The following is a 13,204-nucleotide window of genomic DNA, read 5'->3' as shown; positions in this document are numbered from 1 at the left end:
AGATTCTTACTCGAGTCATCACGACGAGTCTAATTAACAGTCTGCTAATCAGTCTAATCAATTTGTTAAGTCCTTAATTGAGTCTAGGCATCTTGTCCCATGGTCATACACAAGAGTCAAAGCATGTCACTTGCACTCACTTATAAAACACACACTTAACAGGTATGTCACACCTTGACCATGTCTAGAGAGTCTTGAATGCGTGTTTTCCATCATTTTTTTAGGGGGGTAAGTCAGATATTAATCCTCCAATTAAACCACTTGTTTGAACCCATTCCCAAAAATATACACCCTATTTTTGTTTTTTTTTAACCATAAAATCAAAATCAATCTGAGTCAAGTCATTAAAACAAATATGGTTTAATCTACAGCGCGTGGTTAAGAAAGGAAGGACGTTTAATCAAGGATAACACTTTCATTCAAGTCTCACTTTTTGATAAGCCAATCAATCGAAGAAGGAAAGCTAAGAAGACAATGGCAAGTCAGGAAGAAGTCAACGAACTCAGGGGACAGGTAGCTAACATGGCTGAAATGTTGAAGAGTTTGACTCTTCAAATCAATGACCCTGCAAGACAACAACAGATGGAGCTCATCTAGGAAAGCTTGAGCAGATTATCTAATGACTATAGATTGCAAGGCATTAGCTCACAAGGGGTCTCGGTGGACAAGGATCTTCTTCCGCAGAAGTTCAACGCCAACGACATCCCGAAATTCAAAGCAATGGATAACCCTTATTTTCATTTAAGATCTTTTGAAACTGTAATGAATATTAAGGGAATAGACAAAAAAGCTTTTCATTCTGTATTTTCTCTATCTTTAGAAACCGTTTGTCAGCAATGGTACTTCTCTCTTGATAAAGAGAAAACCTCCAGTTGGGAGTCAATTGTAAACGCTTTCATTGATAGATATAAATGCAATATTCAAGTTGAAACTGATCATAGGGAACTTGAAATACTCAAGCAGAAAGAGAATGAAGGCTTTACTTCTTTCTTTAATAAATAGAGGGAAGATTCTGCAAAGATGGTTGAGGTGCCTAGTGAGAAAGAATCTGTGAGGATGTTTATCAAGAACCTCCAAGAAAAGTATTCTAAGCATCTCAAATACCAAAATAACTTGCACACCTTTAAGGCCATCTATGACATTGGTATCAATATTGAAGACGACCTAGCTAAACAGAAAGCTGCTAACAGTACCTCTAGTAGTGGCTGGAAAGGCAAGAAGAACGACAATCCTTCTTCTTCCAAAACCACCCACTCAAATAATGTTAGCACCTTTAATTTGAGTGAAGTCCTCGCCATGAATAATCAAGGAAAAAAGAAACCACTTAGGAGGAACTTTACTCCTATTGGTATGAGTTATGACACCGCATTCGATCGCTTACATGCAAAAGGTTTTATAACTCCCATAGGACCATTTGGGGACCCACCTGCCGAGAAGAGAACGACTAGCTGGAACCCCAATGCACATTGCAAATATCATCAGGGTAGGGGCCATCTCACAGAAAATTGTTGGAAGCTAAAGGAAGCAATCCAAGATTTAATTAATAACAACAAACTTCCATTGCCCCCTGCAAGCAAGAAGCCAAGTATTAATAACGCACCACTGTCGGATTCCTTGGCTATTTCTGATGAGGAAAATCAAGTTGACCCCTCGAACCTCATTAAACCTATCGAAGCAATTAATGAAGAGGAGGAAATCTTCGAAGATGCCGAGGATCATTTTCCTTGTGGACAAGAACCTGCGACAATACAAGAAGTGTGTATCCTTATTCAGGTTGTGTTGGAAGCAAGAGAATTATTACGCGAGGCCATGGTGGGGGTAAAGGAACGAAACGAGCTACTCAAAAGTAGAACTCCACCTAAAGAGAAGAAATCATTCTCCCTCCAAGTAATTGACACACCCAAAAGGAGAAATAGGCCATACACTCCAATTGGAACTTCTTATGCAAACATGTTCAAAATGCTCTCCGAGAATGGTAAAATTCAACCTCTCGAACCAAGACCATTTGAATCACTAAAAAGGATAGATAGGTACTACTGTCCATATCACCAATCGGGAGGACATACTATAGAAAATTATTTCAAGTTCAAAGACTTGGTCCAAAGATTGATTGATAACAAGAAGCTAGTTCAAATCCCACAAGAACGAGATGCTACCATTAATGGGGTTTGGGATAGTGATGATGAGGATGTCTACCTTAAGAACGTCGAAGAAACTCCACTCTCGACAATATATCCAGTAGGTGACATTTGGAATGAAGAGGATTCACATATAGATGTCCTCACAAGATCCGGGAGAATGCAACCTCCCATTACTACACAACCTATTCCCACTACTCAACAGGTTCCCATACCAATCATAGAAGACAACGATGTTGTCAAACAATTAAAAAAGACTAAGGTCGAAATGAACGTATGGAAACTTCTAGCTACATCCCGAGAACATAGAATCGCAGTCATGGATGCCTTAGCTAAAGTAGGGATAGAATCAGACACTACTCCTGAGGGGTTGGCTAATTTCCTCACGAGTGATCTCCCAAGTCCTACTAATTTGATCACTTTTTCCGAAAAAGATCTACCACCGGAAGGTGACAAACACAACAAAGCTCTCAACCTCACAGTAATTTGCAAGAGAATGAACGTCCCCATGACTCTTGTAGATAATGGATCGGCAATTAACGTTTGCCCACTTAGAACTGCGAGGATGTTAGGGATAAGGGATAAAGATTTATCTCCATCAACACAAGGGATAAGAGCTTACGAGAACTCACGTCGCCAAGCATTAGGCACAATTACCATGAACATAACGACGAGAGTAATTGAGCATGCCACGACATTCCAAGTGGTAGATATTAAGGCTTCGTTCAACTTACTGTTGGGACGCCCTTGGCTTCATGACCTCAAGGCCATCCCTTCATCTCTTCACCAACAAGTGAAAGCCATAGTTGGAGGAGTACCAATTACAATCGATGCTTCACCCATGAGGATCAAAATAGTAGAAAACCCACTAATCAATGTGGAGCACGATGAGAATGACGAAGATCTGTGGGGCTTTAATGAAGAGGTCTCCTTGATCGAGGAAGATGAAAGGACCCCTCTTCGCTACGACCTCCACTCAAACATGATAACCAATGCTATCCTGAGAAAACAAGGACACTTCCCTGGAATGACCCTAGGAAAGAAGAAAGGGATAGCAAAACAGATGGGACTACCTGACCTCCCTAAATTAGATACTTTCGGACTTGGTTTCGAACCGACTCTCGAAGATCTAAAGCGAGCCCAGGAAAAATCAAAAGCACGTAGAAATGCTCGCGCACAAAAGAAAGCAATCCCAATGGATCAATACCCTCTTACCTTAAATGGATAATTCATAAGAGAGGGAGAAGATTATCCATGTTACGAATTTCCAGAACCCTTCGTTGTAAACGGCATAAGACAACCTGGGTTCGAAATATTTCTGGATTGTTGCTTTATAGATGAGATTCCAACTCCTATACATAAAGAAAAAGCACCCCCATGCTTTGACTTTAACGTCATGGGACTTCTCTTTGGGCAAGAAAAGAATGAGCCAAGATATATAGAGGATAAGTCTTCACTCATTCAAACAGTCCTACAAAGCGAGAACTTTGATCCCTCCAAGCTCATCACTCCAGCAGAGGATTTAGTGCGAGGATGGCGCAAGACAGTAAAAGTGACTACTGCAAACGGAAAGAAGATCTCAATAACTACAGGACAAGGGCCAATGTTCGAAGAATCGTCTGAGTCAGAGTCTTCCCCTATCGAGTCCTCTAAGTCTCTAGTTGTAGCACCTCCCTCTAATTCTTCTATTTTATCATCTACTCCTAGGATAGTTAGCAATCAAGTCCCAACGGACATTTCTTTATTCGATGTAATGATTTCTGAGTTTAATAATATATCTTCTTCCCCTTATTCCTCGTGTTTCTCTTTAGCTCCAGATGACGAGTATTGCTTAACTAACGATGAAAATGACAAAGAAATCATTAAAGCAATGGAAACACTTGAAAATAAAACACCAATAATCGAGGACACTGAAACGGTTGATATCTCAAAACATTCAACCATTAAAAGAGAAGTTAAAATCAGATTCACCCTAAACAAAGATGAAAGAACCGATTTAATTAATCTACTTAAAGAATTCATCGATGTATTCGCATGGTCATACGAAGATATGCCAGGCATTAATAGAGAAATAGCTCAACACACTATACCACTAATCCCAGGAATGAAACTTGTAAAACAAAAGTTGCGTCGAATGAAACCCGACGTAGCTCTTAAAATAAAAGTAGAAGTACAAAAGCAAATAACTGCAAGTTTTATCAGGGTATCCAAATACCCCGAATGGTTTGCAAATGTAGTCCTAGTTCCAAAAAAGGATGGTAGGGTTTGAATGCGTGTCGATTATTGAGATCTAAATAAGGCAAGTCCAAAGGACGACTTCCCTTTACCACACATCGATATTTTGGTAGATAATACAGCGAATCACGCACTTCTCTCATTTATGGATGGATACGCAGGGTACAACCAGATCCTCATGGCCGAAGAATACATGGAGAAGACAACATTCATAACACCTTGGGGTACTTACTGTTACACAGTAATGCCATTCGGGCTGAAAAACGCGGGTGCCACTTACCAACGAGCAGCAACTACCCTACTCCATGACATGATGCACAAAGAAGTCGAAGTATACGTGGACGACATGATTGTGAAATCTAAAGATTGTCCAGGACATCAAGAGGCCTTAAGAAAATTCTTCAAGAGGCTAAGAAAATACAACATGAGGTTGAATCCATCCAAGTGTACTTTTGGAGTAACCTCAGGAAAACTCTTGGGATACGTCATAAGCTCTAGAGGAATAGAGATAGACCCAACCAAGATCAAAGCAATCATGTCAATGCCACCGCCCAAAACCGAGAAGCAAATTCGAGGATTTATTGGCCGGTTGCAATATATAAGTAGGTTCATATCTAAGCTAACAACAATATGTGAACCAATATTCAAGAAGCTTAAGAAAAATGTGCTAGTAATATGGGACGACGAGTGTCAAAAAGCCTTTGAGAAGATCAAAGCCTATCTCTGACAGGCTAAAGTCGTATCACCTAATCAAAAGTAATTACCTAAATCCTCTAACTAAAGTAGATAGGGAAGTAGGGTCGAATCCACAGGGAAACTGGTCTTTCTATTCCTAATTAATTATTATAATCCAAATTATTAAAGTAACCAATATTTGTTGTGATTATAAACTATACTACGAAGATTATGAGTAAAGAGAATAATTAAGGAAGAAGTCAATAATAATAAAGCCTACGGCATAGGTTCACTAATAAACAATATTCCAGGGTAAAACACAATAATCAATCATCAATGCATTAATTAATCAGATCATAAAGGGCTTTCGCTACATATTACAATCACATAATTAATTTACCGGTATTAAATCTCATCTCTCGAATCTCGACCTAACCATTTATAAATTAATCTGCCTATTGAAACTAAGCCTAAACATCAATTCTCATCTCTCGAATCTCGAATCAATATTGCTAAACTCATACAATTAAACCTGGCCAAATCTAATTGCATAGCATATAAACAATCAATAGGAAATCAATTAAGCATTAATGATCAACAATCATAAAATTACCCTTTCATATTATTTATTAGATCCCCAAAAACCCTAGAAGGAAAACTACTCAGACATAATTAAAATTAAGCAAAACATAATAATTAAACAAGACATGAAAGAAAAATAGAATGAATAAAATACTGAGATTAATTAAGAGAGAAATCGTACCAAGACGGCGGAATTACAATAGAGTTGAGGAACAAGAAAGAGAATAAAAGTCTAGAGAGAGAAAGTTGAGTAGAGAGAAGGAAGAGAATAAAAACTAGAGTAAGAGAATTATGAAGAAGTCTACAATTTTGTCTCCTAAAATTGCATTAATACTAAGCAAGAAGATTTCCGCTAAAACAAAAGTAAAACGGAAAACTAAACTCCCTAAAGAAAACACGCGCCCGGTCGGGCAGTGGCTCGCCCGATCGGGCCCGCCTTTTCCTCTTCAAATGTCTTCTCGCGCCCGGTCGGGCAGTGGCTCGCCCGACCGGGCCCGCCTCCCTTGCCTTAGATATCTTCTCGCGCCCGGTCGGGCGCGTGATCCGGGCGCGGGTCCCTTCAAGGTATTGCTCCGCCCCGCCCGGCCGGGCGCGCCTTCGGGCGGAGCTCTAGTGGTCCGGGCGAGGCTTCTTGGGCCTCGAGGCTCTTCCTTGGGCTCACCAACTTGGCCCAAACGCCTCATATCTCCAAAACTGAGCCCTTAGTCACCGATTTGCTACCTCCAATCGGTCTTGGGCTATCGAACGTGGTCGCGGTCTTTCAATACTTGCATATGCTCCTCGAAAAACCCGGGAAAATGCTCCAAGTACGCAAATTCCTACAAAACTCAAGCAAAACTACCAAAGCACTGGAAAACACAAATTAGTAATAAAAGTGGCTCGTAGGAGCCAAAAACACTACTAATTACGACCAAGGGACGGGGATAAATATATATATAAAATGAACACATCAATCTCGCCAATCCTCCCGTATTAGCCCCAGCGCTTCCAGGAATTCCTCTAAGGTTGTACTTAACAGTCACCAAAGAAACAATGGGAGCTATGCTCGCACAAGAGGTAGAAGGAAAAGAAAACGCCATCTAATACCTAAGCAAAAAGATGCTCGAATATGAAGCACGCTATACACCACTTGAGAAATTGTGCCTCGCATTGGTGTGGGCCACAACCAATTTAAGACATTACATGCTTGTTCACACAGTCTTTGTAGTGTCACGAATGGATCCTCTCAGGTACTTATTCGAGAAATCCACGCTTAACAGACGCATCTCAAGATGGATAGTCAACCTAGCCCAGTTTGATGTAAGGTTCATGCCTCAAAAGGCTATTAAAGGATCTCTAGTCTCGGACTTCTTAGCAGACTTTCCAATAGAAGATTCGACACCAATACACGACAATGAATTTCCAGATGAAGACTTAATGGTCACGGAATATGATACTTGGACTTTATACTTTGATGGAGCCTCAAACCAAAAGGGATGTGGTGTAGGAGTCCTATTAGTATCACCTAAAGAGGAGCATGTTCCAATTTCAATAAAGTTAGATTTCGACGTTAACAACAACGCTGCAGAGTATGAAGCATGCGTGGTAGGCCTCGAAACAGTTTTAGCATTGGGTGTAAAGAAACTTTGAATATTCGGAGATTCTTCCTTGATCATCAACCAAATCTCCAAAAGATGGAAAGTAAGGAGCGAAAGCTTAGCCCCTTACCAAACCTATCTGGAAACTCTCACCGATCAACTAGAAAAGGTGGAATACACATATCTACCTAGAGAAGAAAACCAATTTGCCGATGCCTTGGCAAGACTAGCCTCAATGGTTAGGATTCCTAAGGAAATTGAGCAAATGCCTCTAACGATAGAGAAAAGACACAAACCAGCATATATTCAAACTATAGAGGATGATGAAACAATCCAAGAAGAAGAAAAAGAAGAAGAAGAACCATGGTATACCGACATACTCAATTATATCACCAAAGGAGAATACCCTCCTCATGCTGACAAAAGAGCAAAACGAGCTTTGAGACTTTTGGCTTCCTAATACGTACTCATAAATGATGAGCTACACAAAAGGGTACCTAAAGGTCAAGCCCTATTATGTGTAGGCAAGAAGGGCGCTCAAAGAACTATGAGAATATTCCACGAAGGAGTATGTGGAACACATGTTAATGGCAAAATGCTAGTCCAAAAGATAATGCGAGAAGGATATTATTGGACTACCATGAATAGGGATTGGCATCAATATGTAAAAAGATGCCCTAAGTGCCAAATTTATGCAAACTTGCAGCATATTCCTCCATCCCTTCTCTACACCTACACCTCACCATGGCCATTCTCAACATGGGGAATCGATATAATCGGAAAAATCACACCTCCTGGAATAGGAGGTCACAAATACATCTTGGTAGCAATCGATTACTTCATAAAGTGGGTAGAAGCACAATCATATGCTAAACTCACTGCAAAACATGTAGTACTCTTTATCGAAAGGAACATAATTTGTCGATATGGAGTTCCACATGAGATGATAACTGACAATGGAACTCACTTTCAAGCCGAATGTGAAGAATTGTTACAAAAGTATGGTATTCAACATCACCATTCTTCCCCTTATAGACCTCAAGCAAATGGAGCAGTTGAGGCAGCTAATAAAAATTTAAAGACTATCATCGAGAAAATGACAGAAATTTACAAGGATTGGCCTGACAAACTCCATTTTGCACTTTGGGGTTATCGCACGTCAATTCGAACGTCAACAGGAAACACGCCATTCGCCTTAGTCTATGGAATGGATGCCGTACACCCTGTAGAACTAGAAATACCTTCTCTACGCATTGCGTTAGAAAGTAAACTCGATAAAGTTGAATGGACTAGAGCACGGTATGAAGAATTAATTCTACTTGATGAAAAACGACTAGAAGCTCTACATCATACCCAATGCTACCAAACTCGTATGGCTAGACACTTCAATAAGAAGGTCAAGACAAGAAACATCAAGGTTGGACACTTGGTACTAAAAGCACTAAAGAAGAATGTGTTGGATCCAAGAGACAAATTTAGGCCCAATTGGTCCGGACCATACATCGTCAAAACAATCCTGTCAGGAGGTGCAGCTCAGTTAACCGACATGGACGGCAATGAATTCTCAAACATGACCAATCTTGACCAACTTAAGAAGTACTACCCATAATTACTTGAGTAGGACACTCAAGAGAGCTACGTTTGGCCTGATTCCTTAAGAAAGGATACGTAGGCAACCCTTTAAAGGGTGCGGCCACTTTAATTATCAAGCATTTCGCGTCCCAGCATCGACAAAAAAAAATAAAAAATAAAAAAAATTGGCGCCAGGCGACAAGGCGAAAAGTTTGGCGACAGACTCGTATGAGCGACGCCAATTTTCTGCGTATATCTAGACAACTTCGGTGCATTCTGAAATTTTTTCGACTTCCGTACTTGAAGAAATTTTTTTTTTTCGAAAAAAATATTTTAAGTTGTTTTCATTGCTTTAAATGAACAAATGTAAAGTTAATTTAATTAAAAAGCTGAAATTGCATTAATAAGTAAAAGAATTACATCATTGATGGAATTTAAATAAAGCTTAAAAAATTAAAATTAACTTAACATGTCTAATAAATCGAAGGAAAAGCAATACTCTAATCTCTCTTTTCTTTCTTCATTCTTTTCCAATTTTTGTCAGAGGCTTCTTCTTCATCCATCACATTTGCTAAGAGACATCCATTAGAGGCTCTACATTCGATTTTAGTATGGATAGTCTCTCCCACAGCTAAAACTCCATGCTTCTTCTCTACCCAAACCTTATTTTTTGAAGAGTCCACCTTTCTTTTCCCTTTGTCTTTTTTAGCACTCTTCTTTTTAGGCGTCACATGAGTCTTAAACTCAACTCTTTCACTTAAGCGTTCCTTCGCAGGCATTTTCTTGTCACCAAGGCGAGTCTTCACATTGGTCTTCTCTATTTTGGTTCGGTCCTTTTGAAATCTACCAGTCAACCATCGCTTCACATCATTGGACAAAGAAGGTGGAGCCTTTTGGGTATTCACTTTCCATAATGGCCTAGCACACCAATACCCGTCAAAACGTTCAACTTCTTGTGAAACCGGGAATTCATAAGGGCGACAAAGATCTCCTGTAGGAATGGTTTGAGCAATCCCATATTGCCTCTTTACTCTGCAGGGATAATAAAAGGTCAATTTTGACAAACTAGGAAGACGGCAAAAGGGTTGGGTATTACAACCAATCATCTTTTCAAGCTTCCACCAGGGAATGACCCATTTAATGGAGAAGTCACAACAGGCAAAGACCTTGCCCCACTCTCGGCGACCCATCTTCAAGGAGAAACGTTTCTTTCGTCGAACAAAGCAATTGGGGGTATATTTGTCAATATTATCAGGAGGACTAATCAATTCTAGTCTCTCCATGAGCCACATCTGTAAAAATCAATGCACATAATCAGTATTGCTATACAAAAATATATTTTTAATTTCTGTAATTAAGAATATTATTTTTCTACCTGTAATAAAATTGGAGAGCCTCGAAGAGGTGCTTCTGGATTCTTTTTCAATTCATCAAGACTAAGCATAGTCTCTCCAACGATTAATGGCATTGGATTTCTCCCAGATTCGATTTGTTCTAGCACATATATTATAATTGCTTGATCATCATTATTTTTACCATTAGTAAGAAAATATTGGCTAAGCATGCAAAAGAGGAAAGCTCTTCTCCTATAGACAGGAAAAGATTTGGAGCGTGGTCTATCAAAATAAAAACGTGCAAATTCTTTTGAATTAACATTATTACCATACACTATGTTTTTTAGATCTTTACCCCTAAGGTCAAGGAAACGCTCATAATCTTTGTAATAATACTCACTCACCGAAGGCATTACCACAAGATTTAATGGAGGAAAGCCTAGAATGGCACCAAACTCTTCTGGTAAAGGGCAAATTTCATCATAGCCTAATCTAAAACAATGAGTATTAGGATCCCAATATTCTAAGGCGGTATGAATGAAGTCTATATCAAGATCTACCCCCTTTATGCCATAAATACCCCCCATATGAAAAAAGTCAAGTTCTTTTCTCTCCTTAGCAGTTAAAGAACGACACCACTCACGAGTGAAATCACAAAAACTCTTTTTAATTAAAGCCATGATTAATTTTTTGAGTTAATCTGTTCGAATTATACAGAAATCGGCAGATTTGGGGGCTATTTATAAACAATTTTTTGGCAAATTTAGAATTCTGTAAGGATTTGGAAAACCAAGTCTGTCGCCAAATGACAAGTTTGTCACCTGACGACAACGTCTGTCGCTTAGCGACAAAGCTTGTCGCCTGGCGACAAAAGGATACGTGTGGCGACAACGCATCTGAGCAAGCGACAATTACGCGCTATGCAACCCGCGTTTTTCTGACTTCGATTCGACTTTGATTTTGCACATTACACCCTGTTATTCAATACCCTCATACAAATCCATTCCATATTGCCTTTTTTCTTTTTGATTAAATTGAGCTTAGGCTTATTTTTAGTCGACTTCATTTTATTTTTCATTTTTTTTCTTTTGGGGGAGAAAGTCGGATACCCTCCATTGATAATAAAAATGCCGGAAATTTTTGCGCAAAAATTAAGTCACAGATGCACACACTCACATGCACGTAAAATGAAAAATAAAATGCAAAGATAAAACAGGCTTAATATAAAAGGTTTGTATATACAATATGAGTCATATAATACGAAAGACAAAGTCCTATGAAGTCAAATAAATAAATGAGTACAGGTACAAACTATGGCGCCGGAGGCCGTAAATGATGAGGTACGCCCATCACATCAAAGAACGCTGTAGTCCGGGGAGTATGCTCCTCACCATCTCCTGACCCGTTAGTCGGCAGAAACCTCAGCTCAGGGCCGACCCACCCAGGCGAACCAATCGACAACGGCTGAGGCTGCAAGGGCTGCTGCGACGACGAGTCGACCTCGTACGTCCCACCACCCATCGAAGGAGCCGATGTCGCACCTCCTTGGCCCATCGGCCCAGCAAAGACATCCTCAGGTGAAGAAGCCGAGCCCTCGGTCGGAGCAGCCTCGGACCGGCCACCTCGGCCGCTATCAGAAGTGCGGCGACGCCTTGAGCCAGATCTACTCGGCTCTCTCCTAGCCTCGAGTCTCGACCGAGTGCGAGGTGAAGGAATAGGTTGTCCTTGCAAAGGTAAATCAAGTCAGACACTAAGGAAAGAATATAATGAAAGGTGATACAAAAGAAAGACAAGAGAGATACCTCCTCAACGTCGTTCCTCCGACAGGTAGCTCGGTCCCGTAACCTCACGAGCTGGCTACGAAAGGCGTCTATACACCTCGCCGTAGCTGTCACCACCTCGCGAGAAAACTGTCAAAGGAATAAATTCAGTGATAATACAGAACAAATACAAAAGCAAAAAAATAGATAAGCTCACCCGAGTCTGTGACGAGGAATAGAGTGCTCCACAAAACGTTGATCCTCGGGGGCTGGAGGAATCATCTCCTCGATCGGTCCGAACGTGCCCTGGTAATAGATAGACATCCTCGGAGGGACGAATCCCTAGGCCCAACCTGATAAAATAAAATTCAAAAGATTAGAATTAACTTGGGGGCTACCTAAAGAGAAATAAAAGCTAAGCATACCGCTACCTCCTCAGACAAAACAGGGGCCGGCGCTAGCAAAGGCAGCAAGTCATCCTCGTAACTCTACCCTGAATGGACATGAGACCGCAAGGGAGTGCCAGGAGACGACCAACTCGCGCAGTCGCGCATCAACGCCTCATGAAACATATGTTGAGGCGGGCAAGCGGGGACGACGAAAACATCCGAGGAGTGCTGAATAGCTACTCTCTCGCCAAGATACACGACGCTCGGCAGTATACCGCGTGGCCAGCGCAGGTATAACCAAATCAGCCCATGGTCGGTATACCACGTCAGGCTCCTACAAAACAGCTATGTAAGATCAATGCACTCAAAAAAGTAATATAAAAAAAAACAAATGTTCACGAGAACCTACCGAGAGGATCAGATCTCGAATGCGTGCAGTCTCGACCTGGACAGTACGACCTCCCCAACCAGCGCCGATGGGAAGCTCGCGAGGTGAAGGTCTCACCAGCGCAAGCGAGGGGAAGTACTCGTAGAACCAAATCTACATAGATAAGAAAAAGTCAGTAAATGCTTACACGAGTCTAGAGCTAATTTCAAAAGGATAGAAATATACCTCTATGACCCTCCAGAAACTGGAAAGTGCGACCTCTCCAGACAAGGCCCTGTGACGGCAGGAACGTCGTAGGACCAGAAGAAAGTCAGCATAGGCCAAGCTGGCCTAGTCATACGTCCCGACTAGGTGAAGATCGCGAACGGCTCTTAGGTAGTAGAGAAGCACTCGACTACTCTTGTCAGGAGAAAAGGTCCCTGACAGCAAAATAAGAACAAAGATGCGCACCCGCTGCTCGCGAGTGGTCGCATCATCCTCAAAAGCTGCCACCAAGGTGGAACAGCGGATGCACCGGGAACTAAGCTGTCCCGGCTGAGCCTCAGCACGGGCCC

This window comes from Chenopodium album, chromosome 13 (genome assembly GCF_948465745.1).
Source record: "Chenopodium album chromosome 13, dcCheAlbu1.1, whole genome shotgun sequence".
NCBI lineage: Eukaryota > Viridiplantae > Streptophyta > Magnoliopsida > Caryophyllales > Amaranthaceae > Chenopodium > Chenopodium album.
Note: the sequence above shows the minus strand (reverse complement) of the source record.